At 40.4% G+C, this 18,585-nt stretch overlaps 1 protein-coding gene across 7 annotated transcripts in view; it reads right to left on the bottom strand.

Annotated features, from left to right (window-relative positions):
- The window catches only part of LOC147020827 (tripartite motif-containing protein 16-like), a 63,522-nt gene that overhangs the window by 42,569 nt on the left and 2,368 nt on the right, over positions 1-18,585 (bottom strand). For 4 of the 7 annotated variants that reach the window (XM_085896475.1, XM_085896473.1, XM_085896471.1 and 1 more), the window contains exon 2: positions 2,068-2,170. The exons of the other annotated variants lie outside the window; for them this stretch is intronic. The gene's annotated coding sequence lies outside the window, so the exon portion shown is untranslated. The remainder of the gene's footprint in view (positions 1-2,067; positions 2,171-18,585) is intronic. 7 annotated transcript variants of the gene reach the window in all.

The following is an 18,585-nucleotide window of genomic DNA, read 5'->3' as shown; positions in this document are numbered from 1 at the left end:
ATCTCTCTCTACTGTTCCTTTTGTTCCGTTGCACCCTGATCTGTTCTGTGTTCTAGCTCTTCCATGAACCTTGACTCTGCAAACAAAAATAAAAAAGAGCGCTTCAGAAGGAAGGCTTCTGTGCTTGGATCAAAATCAGGTAACTGCGCGACGAAATGCATTGTAAGATGGAAATAATGCGGAATAATGTGATATCAATAAAGTTTGTTAATCGTATACTACTATGTCGAATATGTCGGTGGGGGTGACCCTAGTGGACACGTTGAAATGAACTGTCATGTTGGAGGCACATCTGTGGTTGGACATGGAGAAGAGCGAACGTATCACAATATGACATGGTGATTACTCCGCTGCTGTACGTTGCATGCAATGTGTATTTTTCAGAGCTGTCTGCTTGGCTGAGTGATTAAAGATTTCTTTCTTTCTCTCCTGACTCATGCTCTGGGTTGCATTTTTATGGCTGCTCATTCTTGCCAATCAGTGCCTGACAAGCTGGAAATGCCAAATACCCATCACAGCACAAGTTGATGGAGGCCTTCATGTTGCAGTGGACGAAACATGATTGGTTTGTTTGTGGTTATTGTGTTGTATTTCTCAGCATCGTTTTTCATAATGTTTGGTGTCAGCAGCAGGTGCTGAGTGAACCACTTATTAGCTTGTAAGGAAGTGTAGCTAGTTGCATGAAGCACGAGGCTGTTTTTGGACTGGCACTATCTTGAGCTCCGTCAGGCCGATCATGTCATGTGAAACACTATGATGTCACTGACAATGACTGATGTCATTCCAACCCGGAAAGGGGTGAGAAGGTTGGATGTCACTGTGTTGTTCGTCAAACCTGCAAACATTCGAACTCTCCTGCAAAATATATTTCTTTGGAACATTTCATCAGCTTGTATGGAAGTGCAGTTGGCTTTGCAATGCACAGATCTGTTTTTGGAGTTTCACTCTACCAAGTACTCCCACCACGCAAGCAGCTGCAGTTGCATTCAATGCTGCATGACATCACTGACAGTGACTAATGACATTCCAGCATCGACCACATCATGCATTGCAAAACCTAAATGTTCGAGTTGCAGGATAAACTGGCAAACCCCCTTGTAATAATATGAGCTTGAGACCTGGCAAACCCCCTTGTAATAATATGAGCTTGAGACTTGAGTCCTTTTATTGCCGTTTCTGCCTCAAGAGGTCTCAAGAGGACTATTTAAGGGAACTGTGCCATGAGCTGGTATGTTACTTCCAGCTATTTCTGCCAATTAGAAGTAATTTAACACACCAGTTAACCATACTTATTGCCACAAAAACTAGTTTTGTCACCAGATCAATTCCACTGGTCATTACCTAAAGTACAAAGTTATTGCAAATGTTTGTCACTGAAATTTCCATCGGTCCATTTCTTAAAGCTCCTGTGGCCATTACCTAAATGAGGTAGAACAGGGTATGTCATGACATCAGCCATTGGAGCTATGGTCTTCTTAATGTCAGGAACTTCACCTCCTGATTCACCGGTGCCATTCTGAGCTGAAAATAATCTGTCTTGCCCTTTTGGTCAATTCCTTCCATCATAAGATACGGCAATTCAACTCCAAGCATTTATATTACTAGTGCGGGCCCGTAGGGGCGGGCCCGTAGAGGCGTGCCCGTAGGTGCGTGCCAGTATGTGGAGCTTCGTGCCTGCAGTATCAGGTCCCCAGCATCAATTGTGACGTCATATCAAACGAAGAAGAAGAATTGTGATGCCCCTCTCTCTCGCCCCCCCTTTCCCCCCTCCTCTCTCCTCCCTCCTCTGTCCGCCCTCCTCTCTCGCCCCCCTCTCTCCCTCCCCTCTCTTGCCCCCCTCTCTCGCCCTTCTCTCTCCCCCCCTCTCTCCCCCCTCCTCTCTCGCCCCTCTCTCTATAAATGTATTCAGAAATGTCTACCAAGCACAACAATTAATTCCAACCTTGGGAAAAAACAGCTTTCAAACCCTTGGGAAACAGCTGTTTCCCTTGGGAAAATTCAAACCTTGGGATTAATTAATAATTTGAACAATTAATTCAAACCTTGGGAAAAAAACAGCTTTCAAACCTTGGGAAACACTTGGGAAACAGCTGAAATGGATGAGGAAGAACGATATCAAACTTTGAAAAGGCACATACTGAGGTCCCCAGTGTCGATTGTGTCGTCATACCTAACGAAGAAGAAGAATTGCGACGTCAATCGTACAAAAAAAACATTTAAATAAACATTCATTGTGACGTCATTCGTGACGTCATAGCACCGTGTCCTATCATTGGTAGACAGATAAATGGCCGTAACTTGGGAACCGCTTGTCCGATTGATATCAAACCTCTAAAAGGCACACCCGCGGGGCCCGGGCAATATTCCTGGCAAGTTTCAATCCGATCGGACCGGTGGTCGTCTGGTTATTAATAATTTGGTGAAAAATGGAATGATAAGGTGAGAAGGTGGAACGACAACTTCAGCTGCCATATATACACCTTTTCAACACTGAAAAAGCAATAAAAATTGCCGTAACTTCGTAACCGCTCGTCCGATCGACATCAAACCTCGAAAAGTCACATCCGGGGGGTCCCCGGCAATATTCCTGGCAAGTTTCAATCAGATCGGACTGGCGGTCGTCGAGAAACGGCGGTCGCATACAGACAGACAGACACACAGAGATTGCTGGAATTATAGATAGATTTAACAGAACACAGGACATTGAAACTACATGAGTTATTTGGTCGTTCTCTCACAAGGGGATAAAGTACAAGAAACTCCGAACAGTTCTCACTATCCCTGATGACTTTCCCCCTTTCTCAGTTATGAAAAGCATTCCTCTGCAAAGGCCTGAATGTTTGGCCCGTCGCTAAAAACACGAAGACTAATTCACAGTTGAACAAAACCTCTGTTGCGGTTCTACAAAACCACATGCCTCTAAGGCAATGGCACCCAACATACAGTGATCCCCAGGCAGTTATTTCATTAGTATTTGTGGAGTTAGTCCTCCCCTCATATGTAATGGGTTAAGAGGACGAAATGCGTTGCGTGGGACTCGTAGTTCTAATAAATATCTCCTTGATTCGTACTCTGACCTCTCCTCTAACCCTTTCCTTTTAGCCATAGTTCACGACAAGCATACAAGTACACATGCCGTTCAATAGACAATTGTTTAATAAGCACACGGCGATGCCTCCCATGGCTTGGATCATCCCCATTGCACACAAGACAACCTGCACACGGGAATTTGTGTGGCATTTTCCTATCAAAGCTGCACGACAATTCCCAAACCAGCACCTCACCTTACTCCGTACCTCGCTCACCAAATCTAACCACTTTTACCACAAATGCCTCCCGCACATGGGAAAAATACTCCCGCACCCCCTCATACCTCTGCATCGCTACAATTCGCCACTCTATTTCGAGCACCTCGTGGCATCAGCCATTGTCCTTGGCTCCGCGTGATGCTCGACCACGCAACAGACGCTATATAGTTCCACCACATCTCACCGGGAACGACCTGGGTGGGCGTCCAGAATTGTTACAGCCCTCATCCAGTCATCAGACCACGGCAAGACCATAAGCAACGAGGAGGGGGCACGGGAATGGTGATCCAGGAGTTTAGTTCGGGTCCCGGGTGTGCATTTTGGCTTGTGAAGTAGCCCGTGGGTGATGAAGAAGTCTGCTACCATCCAACATACAGACTACATTCGGTGCACACTCAGGGCCGGGGTGCAGGCTCGGGAAGCATGCTCCCCATGTTAAGTCAGGAGCTCCAAGCTGTGCCAAAGCTGGTGGGAATCTGAATCGGTTTCCAGACCCAGTGCCTGGCAGGGCATGGTTAGGGCCACTGTGGCCCAAGAGAGGAGTAGGATTTGGGCCACAGCAAGTCACTTTATGGTCCTTGCCCCACTTTTCACCTGGGGCTTATAAAAGGGGGGAGCGTGGAGCTGTTAAGAGAGCTTCTTCTTCGAGAGCATCGTCCGTGTGGAACTGCCGTCCTTTGAGAGCATACAGTAGTCTCCCTGCCATGCTGTCGATGTGCTGCTACCTTCGTGAAGCCAGATGAACTCACCGCCGGCCATTGATGGTGGACCAGGATGGAGCACACATTGTCACGAGCCCCGGCGATAAATAGGCAGGAGATAACACGCCATATCACGAGAGGGGAACACTCAGGCGGAGCATCCCATGGAGGCACACGCTACACATACAGACCTTTACACGGCTAGGTTAGGGATCTTCCTTCTCATACATCTATTCTCTTCTCTCTCTGTACACCCATCCATCCTGTCTACGATGGACGCACAAAGAAGAATGCGTACTGACTCGCAATCCCATTTTTCTCTGGCACAATGCCACACCTTCACGTTGTATATATTGCACCTCTACACTCCCACACCGTAGACACCAGTATCTTTCCAACTACCCCTCCCGAAGCGTCCTGGGCCACGTTGGTCAGCTGACCGTGCCAGGTATTTATAGGGCCCTCATCCTCACCTTTCTCTCTCTTTCTTGGCTCTATTACTTTCCGTGTGTGTGTGTGTGTTTGTGAAAGAGATGGTGCCTGTCCTCGAGTAAGTAAGATTGCAGAGAATAATCGGGATAATCCTGCTCTGTGTCTTCTTTTGGAAGTTGTTGTCTTTTGCTGCACCCTACAAATTCCTTGCTATCCCCTACTGTACATAAAAAATAAAACCCCATTCTCTGTGCCACATACTTTTCCTCACTTGGTTGTAAATAAATGCATTGTATAGAAATGTTCCCAGCTCGTTTTCATGTTTTCTTTCATTGGTTCAGCATGGCCAACACCGTACTTTAGCCAGGACATTATTCCCCAACAATCTGTTTCCTAGCCGGTAGGTGCTTGGCAGCTCCGCTCGGCTGCATATGATATGGTAAGGTGATCCGGTTTGAGCAAGTGCGCACCGAGGGCGTGTTCTCTAGTAATTCGATCATGTGACCTTGAGGTAAACGGTATTTATTAGATGGAGGACCCTAAGTCATGTGGTCGAGTTATTGGCATTCGTGGTCGGTAAGTGATCCGCCATGTCACAAAGTTATTCATGTGCGACGGCTTGTGATTGGGGAGAGTCTGGTGGGAACCCGAGGTAGTTCACCCCTTGTGGTCTTCGCTCCCGACCCTGGGTCCGCAATACCTCAAAAGGTCTTTGCACCACATTGATCTCAAGGCTTTTTTTCACCCCGACCAATGCCGACCAATCTAAAAATGATGAATTTGAATCACTTAATACCCATAAATTCTGTGGACTTCTCCAGGGGACCATTTCACGTCTGTTGATCTCTTTGTCAGAAAATGTCATCATGCCTCAAAAATCTCAATTATAATCGGTAAATTAAGTTCTCCAATCCCAACAAAGATGAATGGTCTGCTCTAAAAATAAAATACTGAAATAGCAGACTATCATAAAATTAGCAAAGGTTGTGCTGTTGTTGGTTGGCACACCAACCTTGACAAGCAACAAGACTTATGGCAACCTGCTGATCCATCCATTGGGACCATACCCTGTGCAGAGCTTTGGTGCTGCCTTGGCAGTCTCTTTGGCTGTTGGGCACAATCTTGGACAGGTCACCACTCCAACACAGGAGAGCAGCAAGCTGGCACACATTTTGCCAACCTCAGAAGGATAACAAGCAGTGAACCCCAGCCGGTATTAATTAAACAGCCAAGTGGGATTTGAACTCAGGATCCTAGGATCCGAAGCCCACCACTCTAACCATTAAGTCAACACCAGGCATAACCTGCTGATAGCAGTTTTTATCCAAAAGGTGATGAAGACCAAATTCCAATGAACAAAAAACTTGTCAAAGAAACCATCAGAGATTCGCCAAGTATCACTGTATGAGTGTGATTTTTCATTCTGTCTGTCTGTCAGTCTGTCAATTGCCTACAAGTCAAAATTTTAAACTGATCTTCACGAAACTTCACCACCTGGTGGAGATCGTCATAAGCAAGAAGCATATTATTTTTGAGGTCAAAAGGTCAACATTGGCCAAACGTCAACAACTTTGTCAGATTTATAAAATCCTCAATTTTCATCCAATTGACTTGAAATTTGAAAAAGAGTTTCACATTTGATCATTGAGTTCAACCACCAATGATTTTCGAGGTCAACAATCGGCCAAAAGGTCAACATAGGCCGAATTTCTCATATTGTCCATTTTCATGTGATCGTCTTGAGATTTGAAGAGGATTTGCATATTTTGTCATTGAATTCAACCACCAATTATTTTTGAAGTCAAATTTGTTTGATGGGTTTCACAAGTACCCTGCTCTGCATGACATCTTTCTTGTTTGTTTGTTTGTTTGTCTCTTTGTCTGTCTGTTTGTTACCTGTGAAAATCGAAGATTTTTCAAGTATATTGGTTGGTCTTGTGTGTTATTCTGTCTGTCTGTCTGTCTGTCTGTTTGTATGTTAATCACCTGCAGATCACAATTTTAAACTGATCTTCATGAGTCATGTTTTTGAGGTCAAAAGGACAAAAACTTTGTCCCACTTCTAAAATCCTCAATTTTCATCTGATTGACTTGAAATTTGAAGAGGATTTGTGTGTTTGGTCATTGAATTAAACCAACAATTATTTTAAAGGTCAAATTTGTTTTATGGATTCCGCGAGTATCGTGCTATGCATGACATCTTTCTTGTTCGTTTGTTTGTTTGTGTGCAGGATATCTCAAAAGGTTGTGCACGGATTCAGATGACGTTTGGTGGACAGGTTTGGTGTGTGATGACAAATTGATTCAATTTTGATGAAGATCCGAATCCGGTATTTTTTTAAAAGTGATCCTTCACCATTGAGACACATGGCTAAACTGATATATGACACAATATCTCAAAATGTTTTTGACGGATTCAGCCGAAACTTGATAAACAGGTTGGTGCGTATCAAAGACGAATTGATTCGATTTTGGTGAAGATCTGAATCCAGATTCGGATACGTGAGTTTTTAAAGTGATTCTTCACCATTGAGATGGGGCAGCATGATATATTTACCTCTGCCACCAAACGTGAAAGGAGGTTATGTTGTCACCCCTGTCTGCTTGTTACTTGGCAAAAAAATTTTTTCGCCAAGTATGTTTGTCTGTAGCGTTTGTCTGGCTGTCTGTCTGGTTGTTTGTTTGTTACACGATTGTTGGCCACAGATTTCAAGCAATCGGTCTGAATTTTTTTGTGTGTAGTTGATCAGTTAAAGACAGCAATGCTTCATCTTGGTGAAGATCCAAATCCCGATCCGGTTCGGAGAGTTTTTTCAGTGATTCTTCACCATTGAGAGAAGGGGCTGCAAACAATATATCGCATGATAGTTCAAAAAGTTATTGGGCCTGATGTGTTCTGTTCGATCAGGTATTGCATTTATATTAACTGTATGTAATGTATTCAATCTTGAAATGACCATTCAACTCACAGATTATACATGCACACATGGGCAGAAGATAAAGTTTGGGGAAGGTAACAACATCATTGCATACTCCTAATAGTTGATTGTGTTACTCTGGCCTGCATAAGACTCAGTGAAGCCAAAATATGGCAAATTGTTGGAAAGAACGATGCAGAGATGGCCTACAGTGAAATTGGATGTCAATTTTGCTTCCATCGAACTGTTATCAGAAGATTGGTCCACAAAAGTCAACCAACCAACGATGTTCAGAACAAGCCCAATCTGGATTACCAAGGACAACCTCCAACAGAGAAGATGCATCTCTCATGAGGCTTGTCAGACATTCTTTTGCCACAAACACAGTGCTACGGCAAGAATAGAACCGGCATCAGGGGTTATCCACAATGAATGTCTAGAACGAACTTCATGCTGCAGGTTGCAAAGCCAGGAGACCAATAAGATTCCCTTTTCTCACCCCAGAGCACAAAGGAGCCCACTTGGCATGGTGCCGGGCATGTCAACACTGGAATCTTACACTGTGGAAGAAGATCTATTGGCCTGTTTAGAGTCATTTTATCCTACATGTGACTGATGGTGGAACTCAGGTTTGGCAGTAACCTAACACAGCCTATACCCAAGAACGTTTCAGAGTTCATCCTGTTGGGAGGTGGATCCGTCATGCTATGAGGCTGCCTTTCATATGATGTAAATTTGACGTTAACATTTTACAGGGTAACCTGACTGGTGAAAAGTATCATCGAGACATTGCGAATCATGTTGTTGTTCCACATTTTGACAACCACCCACTTCTCACAAGACCTGCATTCATGCATCACCCTGCCAGACCCCACTGTTCTCGTCAAGTGACCGGCCTCTTGCAAAATATTGCCATCACAACCATTGCTCTGGCCTGCAGTGAGGTGTCTTGATTTAAATCCAATAGAGCATGTGTGAGACATTTATGGGTGAAAAATTGAGACAACTGACCCATCGATGCAGACTCTGGCACAGTTAGAGAAGCTTTGAACCAGGAATGGCAACAACTTCCTTTGAATTCTCTCCGGCAGCTTCCTCAGGGGATGAGAAGGAAGGTTGCGGCAGTCATTTGTTTGAATGGTGGTTGTACGCATTTATAACCTTTTGAGACATCCATTCCATTGTCACATCATCAAACGTCATTTTTCACTGATCTTGAACCCTACATCACACGGTGTTCCCAGCAATCCTAGTCTAGAGTCAGTGCATTTTTTTAGATCCTCGTGGAGGATCTCGAAGTCTTACTCACGTTGTTGTTCTTGTGGACTTTTTTGATCATCGAAACTTCCTGAAACTTGGCATATATATGTAAAAATACCCCGCGCAGACAGTAACCATCTCCGATTTTGAAAATTCCTCCTAGAAAAAAAGTTATGACGTCAAAATATCTCCGCTAATGGAAATCGTCGAAAAAATTATCTCAAACTAGGCAAGCTTTTTGAATTCTGTTTGCGGAAATCGAACAGGGCATAAGCAGAGATGAATTACCGCACATATGATACATCACTATGACGTCATATCAATTTTTATGACGTTATTCCTATTTTTTGACATTTTTTGTTTCACAACCCAGAGTTTTCATCGGATCTTCGTGAAACTTGCCATGTATATGCAGAAAGCCCACGCGAAGACAGTAACCATCTCCGATTTTGGAAATTGTTCCTAGAAAAAAAAGTTGATGCCATAATATCGCCGCTAATGGAAATCGCCTATACCATTATCTCCGAAACTCGGCAAGCTGTTTGAATTTTGTTTGCGGGAATCAAGCCGGGCATTAGCACAGATAATTTACCGCAAACCTGATAAATCACAATGACGTCATATTCGTTTTTATGACGTCATCATTAAGAGGACGAGGATCTTAGCTCATTCGAGCTTGTTGTTGTAAAACAGTGCCATTACAGACATCCTCATTTTGTGATAAGACGACAATTCTCTGAATTTGTCTCCGGTCATTTGTCAAACATGTATACTTCAGTAAATGGTTTGTTTGGATCAATGTTATGGTTTCTGAATTTTTTATTATTATTATTTATTGTGATGATTTAGGAGAAAAAAAAATCAGTCCACGTTTAACCCTTCTCCATGAGTATATCAGGTAGGAAGGGGTGGTCACAACGTTCATTACCTTGTGGTTTACGTCTGGTGAGTTGAAGCCATTTGACCCATCATGGCTGTGCAAGATACAATTTGGAGTGAAAACTTATGCATCATGTGCAGGTCGTTTTTCTTTGTAAGTATGGGAGAGATTAGTGATCGGTTTGGTGTTGGACATTTACTGAACACTCCACAGTTATGAAATGTTCGTTACCCCACATGCACAAAGTGAGGAGCAGGGTTAAGCAATTGGTTCTCTTTGTCTGTATGTGTGTTTACAAACGTCAGTTTATGATTGAGCAACAACTTAATTTAAATTCAATGTTATATTCAGAACACGAATCAGAAAACGAACCTGTAGATCATTATTTAGCAGTACCCTGGCTCTGAATTGGTCTGATCGCACACGGACACAGAGGAGTGAGAATGTTTTTTTTGTTTTTTTTTGCTCCACCTGCCTGTCTGACAGTCAAACAAAATTTTAAAATAATTCCAAACGGGAAACTTACTGTTCTTAAGGATGCAATAAAGGACACAAACAACAGGCACAAAGACTGAAAGTAACATGTTAAATAAGGTGGTGTAATTGACGCTGCATCAACTGCGGTAAACTTCCAGAATTAATTGGGTTTTTTCTCTACAACCTTTAAAATCTTTATTTTATTTCAACTGAATGATATACTTGAACACTGTCCAACACAAATCGCCTTTTTGGCACTTTCAAAACCCTTCCGTTTAGCAGCACATGGACAAAATATTTTACGTCATCTCGACCAATCCAATTTGCCGTGAGCAGACCCCGCCCACATCCGTTTCTCAAGACTGCATGGGGTAAGGTGTTTTATGAACTCTGTCGTTGCATTTTGATACAGTTCTAGCATGCGTGAAACCTGAATGTGAGGTTCTAAAATTGTATACTCATCAACAAAAGGTTGTGTTTCCTTTGTTAATTTTTCTTTCATTAACTACAATTCTTAAAAATTGAATGTTATTCAAAACAAATACTGTACTTCATGTTCAGCCTTAGCTTTAACAATCACAGAGGATGCTCTGACAGTATTCTATACTAGCAAGTACCACTGGTAGCTTCGCTGACAGGATTACTAAAGGGGGGAAGGAGAAAAAGAGGGGGAGGGAGAGGGAGAAAAAGAGGAGGGGGGGAGAGGGAGAGCGGGGAGAGAGGAGTGAGGAGGGGTGGGGAAAGGGAAGACGGTGTAATGTGAGACAAAGGAAAGGCAGATGTGCGATGGCGCATTAATTACTGCCCAGAGACAAACACCACCCAGACACGTCTGGAGCCAGGCTGGCCGGAGACAAAAATTGCTTGGACACGTTTGGAGACAAACTCCCATATGGACATAAGCACCGCCCAGACAAGTCCGGAGACAAACCCTGCCCGAAAACGTCCAGAGACAAACACCATACAGACATAACAACTGTCTGGATATGTCCAGAGACAGAGAGAGGGGAGGGGAGAGTGAGAGAGGTGTGGGAGAAGGGTGCTGCACTGTATTGGGAGGGGGTAGAGCAAGCATATGAGAGAGAGAGAGAGAGAGAGAGAGAGAGAGAGAGAGAGAGAGAGAGAGAGAGAGAGAGAGAGAGAGAGAGAGAGAGAGAGAGAGAGAGAGAGAGAGAGAGAGAGAGAGAGAGAGAGAGATATAGAGATATAGAGATATAGAGATATAGAGATATAGAGATATAGAGATATAGAGATATAGAGATATAGAGATATAGAGATATAGAGATATAGAGATATAGAGATATAGAGAGAGATATAGAGATATAGAGATATAGAGATATAGAGATATAGAGATATAGAGATATAGAGATATAGAGATATAGAGATAGAGATAGAGATAGAGATAGAGATAGAGATAGAGATAGAGATAGAGATAGAGATAGAGATAGATGGAGATAGAGATAGAGATAGAGATATAGAGATAGAGATATAGAGATATAGAGATAGAGATAGAGATAGAGATATAGATATAGAGATAGAGATAGAGATAGAGATATAGAGATATAGAGATATAGAGATATAGAGATATAGAGATATAGAGATATAGAGATATAGAGATATAGAGATATAGAGATATAGAGATATAGAGATATAGAGATATATAGATATATAGATATATAGATATATAGATATATAGAGATAGAGATAGAGAGATAGAGATATAGAGATATAGAGATATAGAGATATAGAGATATAGAGATATAGAGATATAGAGATAGAGCTATAGAGATAGAGATATAGAGATAGAGATATAGAGATAGAGATATAGAGATAGAGATATAGAGATAGAGATATAGAGATAGAGATATAGAGATAGAGATATAGAGATAGAGATATAGAGATAGAGATATAGAGATATAGAGATATAGAGATATAGATAGATATAGAGATATAGAGATATAGAGATATAGAGATATATAGATATATAGATATATAGATATATAGATATAGATAGATAGATAGATAGAGATAGAGATAGAGATAGAGATAGAGATAGAGATAGAGATAGAGATAGAGATAGAGATATAGATATAGAGATAGAGATATAGACATATAGAGATATAGAGATATAGAGATATAGAGATATAGAGATATAGAGATATAGAGATATAGAGATATAGAGATATAGAGATAGAGAGATAGAGATATAGAGATAGAGATAGAGATATAGAGATAGAGATATAGAGATAGAGATATAGAGATATAGAGATATAGAGATATAGAGATATAGAGATATAGAGATATAGAGATATAGAGATAGAGATAGAGATAGAGATAGAGATAGAGATAGAGATAGAGATAGAGATATAGAGATATAGAGATAGAGATATAGAGATAGAGATATAGAGATAGAGATATAGAGATAGAGATATAGAGATATAGAGATATAGAGATAGAGATATAGAGAGATAGAGATATAGAGATATAGAGATATAGAGATATAGAGATATAGAGATATAGAGATATAGAGATATAGAGAGATAGAGAGATAGAGATATAGAGATATAGAGATAGAGATATAGAGATAGAGATAGAGATAGAGATAGAGATATAGAGATAGAGATAGAGATAGAGATAGAGATAGAGATAGAGATAGAGATAGAGATAGAGATAGAGATAGAGATAGAGATAGAGATAGAGATAGAGATAGAGATAGAGATAGAGATAGAGATAGAGATATAGAGATAGAGATAGAGATAGAGATATAGAGATAGAGATAGAGATATAGAGATAGAGATAGAGATAGAGATAGAGATAGAGATAGAGATAGAGATAGAGATAGAGATAGAGATAGAGATAGAGATAGAGATAGAGATAGAGATAGAGATAGAGATAGAGATAGAGATAGAGATAGAGATAGAGATAGAGATAGAGATAGAGATAGAGATAGAGATATAGAGATAGAGATAGAGATATAGAGCTAGAGATAGAGATATAGAGAGAGATAGAGATATAGAGATATAGAGATATAGAGATATAGAGATAGAGATAGAGATAGAGATAGAGAGATAGAGATAGAGATAGAGAGATAGAGAGATAGAGAGATAGAGAGATAGAGAGATAGAGATAGAGATAGAGATAGAGATAGAGATAGAGATAGAGATATAGAGATAGAGATATAGAGATATAGAGATATAGAGATATAGAGAGATAGAGAGATAGAGAGATAGAGATAGAGATAGAGATAGATAGATATAGATAGAGATAGAGATAGAGATAGAGATAGAGATAGAGATAGAGATAGAGATAGAGATATAGAGATAGAGATAGAGATAGAGATAGAGATAGAGATATAGAGATATAGAGATATAGAGGTATAGAGGTATAGAGATATAGAGATATAGAGGTATAGAGATATAGAGGTATAGAGGTATAGAGATATAGATAGAGATAGAGAGATAGAGATAGAGATAGAGATAGAGATAGAGATAGAGATAGAGATAGAGATAGAGATAGAGATAGAGATATAGAGATATAGAGATATAGAGATATAGAGATAGAGATATAGAGATAGAGATAGAGATAGAGATAGAGATAGAGATAGAGACAGAGATAGAGATAGAGATAGAGATAGAGATATAGAGATAGAGATAGAGATAGAGATAGAGATAGAGATAGAGATAGAGATAGAGATAGAGATAGAGATAGAGATAGAGATAGAGATAGAGATAGAGATAGAGATAGAGATAGAGATAGAGATAGAGATAGAGATAGAGATAGAGATAGAGATAGAGATAGAGATAGAGATAGAGATAGAGATAGAGATAGAGATATAGAGATATAGAGATATAGAGATATAGAGACATAGAGATATAGATAGATATAGAGATATAGAGATATAGAGATATAGAGATATAGAGATATAGATAGAGATAGAGATAGAGATAGAGATAGAGATAGAGATAGAGATAGAGATAGAGATAGAGATAGAGATAGAGATAGAGATATAGATAGAGATAGAGATATAGAGATAGAGATAGAGATAGAGATAGAGAGATAGAAATAGAGAGATAGAGATAGAGATAGAGATAGAGATATAGAGATAGAGATAGAGATAGAGATAGAGATATAGAGATAGAGATATAGAGATAGAGATATAGAGATATAGAGATATAGAGATATAGAGATATAGAGATATAGAGATATAGAGATATAGAGATAGAGATAGAGATATAGAGATAGAGAGATAGAGATAGAGATAGAGATAGAGATAGAGATATAGAGATATAGAGATATAGAGATATAGAGATATAGAGAGATAGAGATAGAGATAGAGATATAGAGATAGAGATAGAGATATAGAGATAGAGATATAGAGATAGAGATATAGAGATAGAGATAGAGATAGAGATAGAGATAGAGATAGAGATAGAGATAGAGATAGAGATAGAGATAGAGATAGAGATAGAGATAGAGATAGAGAGATAGAGATAGAGAGATAGAGATAGAGAGATAGAGATAGAGAGATAGAGATAGAGAGATAGAGATAGAGAGATAGAGATAGAGATATAGAGATAGAGATATAGATAGAGATAGAGATAGAGATAGAGATAGAGATAGAGATATGCTTTATGAACAACACACACACACACACACACACACACACACACACACACACACACACACACACACACACACACACACACACACACACACACACACACACACACACACACACACACACACACACACACACACACACACACACACCATTGGCAATAACCCAAAAAACATGAGTAGCTTTCACCGAAAAACAATGTTGCATTTATATAGATATTTCAGGGATATGATGACAAACATTAATCTTTATAAACAGCTGTGTGTGACGGGTAGAAAAATAATTTGGCTCGTTAATTTAGAAAACGTTAATACGGCAAACAGCTTGGAAATTGGGTGTTATTTCATAATAATTCACTCAGGGCGACGGAGCACGAACCACTCACTTAGGGTGACAGAGCACGAACCACACGCTCAGGGTGATGGAGCATGAACCACTCGCTCAGGGTGACGGAGCACGAACCACTCGCTCAGGGTGACCGAGCACGAACCACTCACTCAGGGTGACGGAGTACGAACCACTCGCTCAGGGTGACGGAGCACGAACCAGTTGCTCAGGGTAACGGAGCAGGAACCACTCGCTCAGGGTGATAGACCACGAACCACTTGCTCAGGGTGACGGAACAGGAACCACTCACTCAGGGTGACGAAGCAGGAACCACTCGCTCAGGGTGACGGAGCACGAACCACTTGCTCAGGGTGATGGAGCAAGAATCACTCACTCAGGGTGATAGAGCACGAACCACTCGCTCAGGGTGACGGAGCACGAACCACTCGCTCAGGGCGACGGAACACGAACCACTTGCTCTGAATGATGTGTTGGGCAAAAGCGGCCGCATTGAGTGAACGATTCACTCGGAATGACGTAGCACGATACTGCTATCGACTGAAAGGCGTTCGGCAAGTGGCTTAAGCACTCATGCAAGCACTCCAATTAAATGGTTGATGAGGAACGGTTGGCCAGGCTGTCACTGCATATCATATAGGATCCCTTTAACTTTGAAGCCGGTCTTCACTGCACATGCAGCAATTAATGAAATAAAATGCATTCGTTCAAATAATGACTTTATCCACAAAAGTGTTGCAGCTTAATGTAGAACAACCCTGGAGACATCGCAAAGTTCAATTGCCCATGACGTAAACATTGTAGATAAACTGCCATCTTGCCCGCTCATCTGTGCACACATTACATGGTAAATTGGTTCAGGGTCCGTGCAAACGTTATAACTTTTTTTAAAACACCAATTTTTAACCAGATTTGCTTTGATTCCCTGTGGAGCACCTCGTGAAACCTCCAAAAATATACTGTATATAAGTTTGGTTCGGTTCCGCCCACGAATAACCGAGAAATAACAAAAAAAGCCGGTAGGCGGACATGGGTAGTCGACTACCCAATAGAACCTGACGCGATGGACCAGTTCGATGGGGATTGACCTGAGGATTAAGCACAAGAAAATTCATGATTCTAGCTTGAAGGGTTAATGCTGCAGATTGTTTTTTCGTTAAAATACCCCCACATTTAGAGGTTTTTCAGCCGTTGCTAGGCAACGGAGGGGTCCATAGCAACGGTTCTTTCTCACACATAACTAGGACATACCATGAACCTACCATACCAGTTTCATATATCTGACTCATAGTCTCTGAGATATAACGAACTTCATTTTTTTTATTGTTTTCAACCAGGGTTCATTCAAAGTCTATCTTCTCCGACAGTTTTCATAGGATCCGGCTGGAAATTTTTGACAATATGGCTGGATGCACTGCCCACAGTCGCTCATGGCCCGATTTTTGATTTTCAACAAAATTAATTTTTTATGATTTTTCAAAAATTTCAAAGTCCCGTTGCTAGGCAACGGTGGTGTCCATAGCAACGGTTCTCATTTGCACACAACTAGGTCATGGTATGAACCTACCAACCAAGTTTCATCGAAATTGCCATTGTATTAACTGAAATCGCCATTTTAAATACCGATAATAAGGGTAGAACAAATCTCAAAAAAAAAATTTTTTTGATTTTTTTTTCCGACTACCCAACAATTTTAGATGGGTCGAGAGGGTCGTTTGTCGGCCCAAAGGGCCGGAATCGCAATTTGGGCTCAATTAATGCCTGCAGAGTGACCTCAAGAATATACCTGTCCAATTTGGTCTGGGGTCTTTCACGAATAACCTAGAAATACATATTTTTTTTTAATATGGAATAGGCAAAGCCAAGAAGCAAACGTAGAATTCTTCTTACATTCGCTTCTTAAATATATCAAATTTAAGTCTTTTTGCTATGAAAAAATAAATATTACCTTAACATTACCTTCACAACAACAACTACACCGCCTAGAACAGGATCTCATCTGCAGAAATAAATATGACCTCAACATTACTTTCACAACAACAACTACACCCCCGAGAACAGGATCTCATCTGAAAAAAAAAAATCCTCAACAATACCTTCACGACAACTACACCGCTTAGAACAGGATCTCATCTAAAAAAAAAATATTACCTCAACATTACCTTCACAACGACAATTACACCACCTAGAACAGGATCTCATCTGAAAAAAAAAATTCCTCAACATTATACCTCAACATTACTTCACAACAACAACTACACCACCTAGAACAGGATCTCATCTAAAAAAATGAATATTCCCTCAACATTATACCTCAACATTACCTTCACAACGACAACTACACTGCCTAGAACAGGATCTCATCTAAAAAAATTAATATTACCTCAATATTATACCTCAACATTACCTTCACAACGACAATTACACCGCCTAGAACAGGATCTCATCTGAAAAAAAAAAAAATTCCTCAACATTATACCTCAACATTACCTTCACAACAACAACTACACCACCTAGAACAGGATCTCATCTAGAAAAAAAATAATATTACCTCAACATTATACCTCAACATTACCTTCACAACGACAACTACACCGCCTAGAACAGGATCTCATCTGAAAAAATAAATATTACCTCAACATTACCTTCACAACAACAACTACACCGCCTAGAACAGGATCTCATCTAAAAAAATTAATATTACCTCAATATTATACCTCAACATTACCTTCACAACAACAACTACACTGCCTAGAACAGGATCTCATCTAAAAAAATTAATATTACCTCAATATTATACCTCAACATTACCTTCACAACAACAACTACACCATGTAGAACAGGATCTCATCTAAAAAAATTAATATTACCTCAACATTATACCTCAACATTATCTTCACACCGACAACTACACCGCCTAGAACAGGATCTCATCTGAAAAAATAAATATTACCTCAACATTACCTTCACAACGACAACTACACCGCCTAGAACAGGTAAGGATCTCATCTAAAAAAAAAATACTAGAAGCGAACATAGTATTCTTCTTACATTCGTTTCTGACTTTACCTATAACTTGTTCACAGCTGTATACACAATTTCTGGTTACTTCGGCCCGGATTCGGGATCAGCGATCAAATAACGTAAATCACGATTAAAAATTATTTTTTGATGATGCGGGAGATAACTTTATTAAAATCAGTGGAGGAAATATACACCATGTCTGATATTATTTGGGTCTTTCATGTCTCCGGCGATGCCGTTATCTCCCGGCATGCATCATTCCCCATAACAAAAACCGGAAACAAAAAATAAGCAGAAGCAAAAAAAAAAAAGGAAGCAAAAGGGTAATAGCCAACGACACGGATTCACAATTGCCAGGGTATTGTGTTGTTGTTGTTGTTGTTGTTGTTGTTGTTTCCTATTCTCTCATGTGCACACGTTAAGTAATATTCACAAGATAGAAATAAAACCCAATCGTGTTTATACACCGCACAGCGTTTAAAAAAAAACCAGAAGCAAAAGGGTCAAAAGTAACGACACGGATTCCAAATTGCCAAGGAGTATTGTGTTGTTGTTGTTGTTGTTGTTTCCAATTCTCTCATGTACACGCGTTAAGTATGAAGCTCACTGCTTTCGCTAAAAA

Source organism: Eptatretus burgeri, chromosome 9 (assembly GCF_056783735.1).
Source record: "Eptatretus burgeri isolate ZD-2024b chromosome 9, Ebu_testis_v1, whole genome shotgun sequence".
Taxonomy (NCBI): domain Eukaryota; kingdom Metazoa; phylum Chordata; class Myxini; order Myxiniformes; family Myxinidae; genus Eptatretus; species Eptatretus burgeri.
This window is presented reverse-complemented; position numbering and strand designations above follow the sequence as displayed.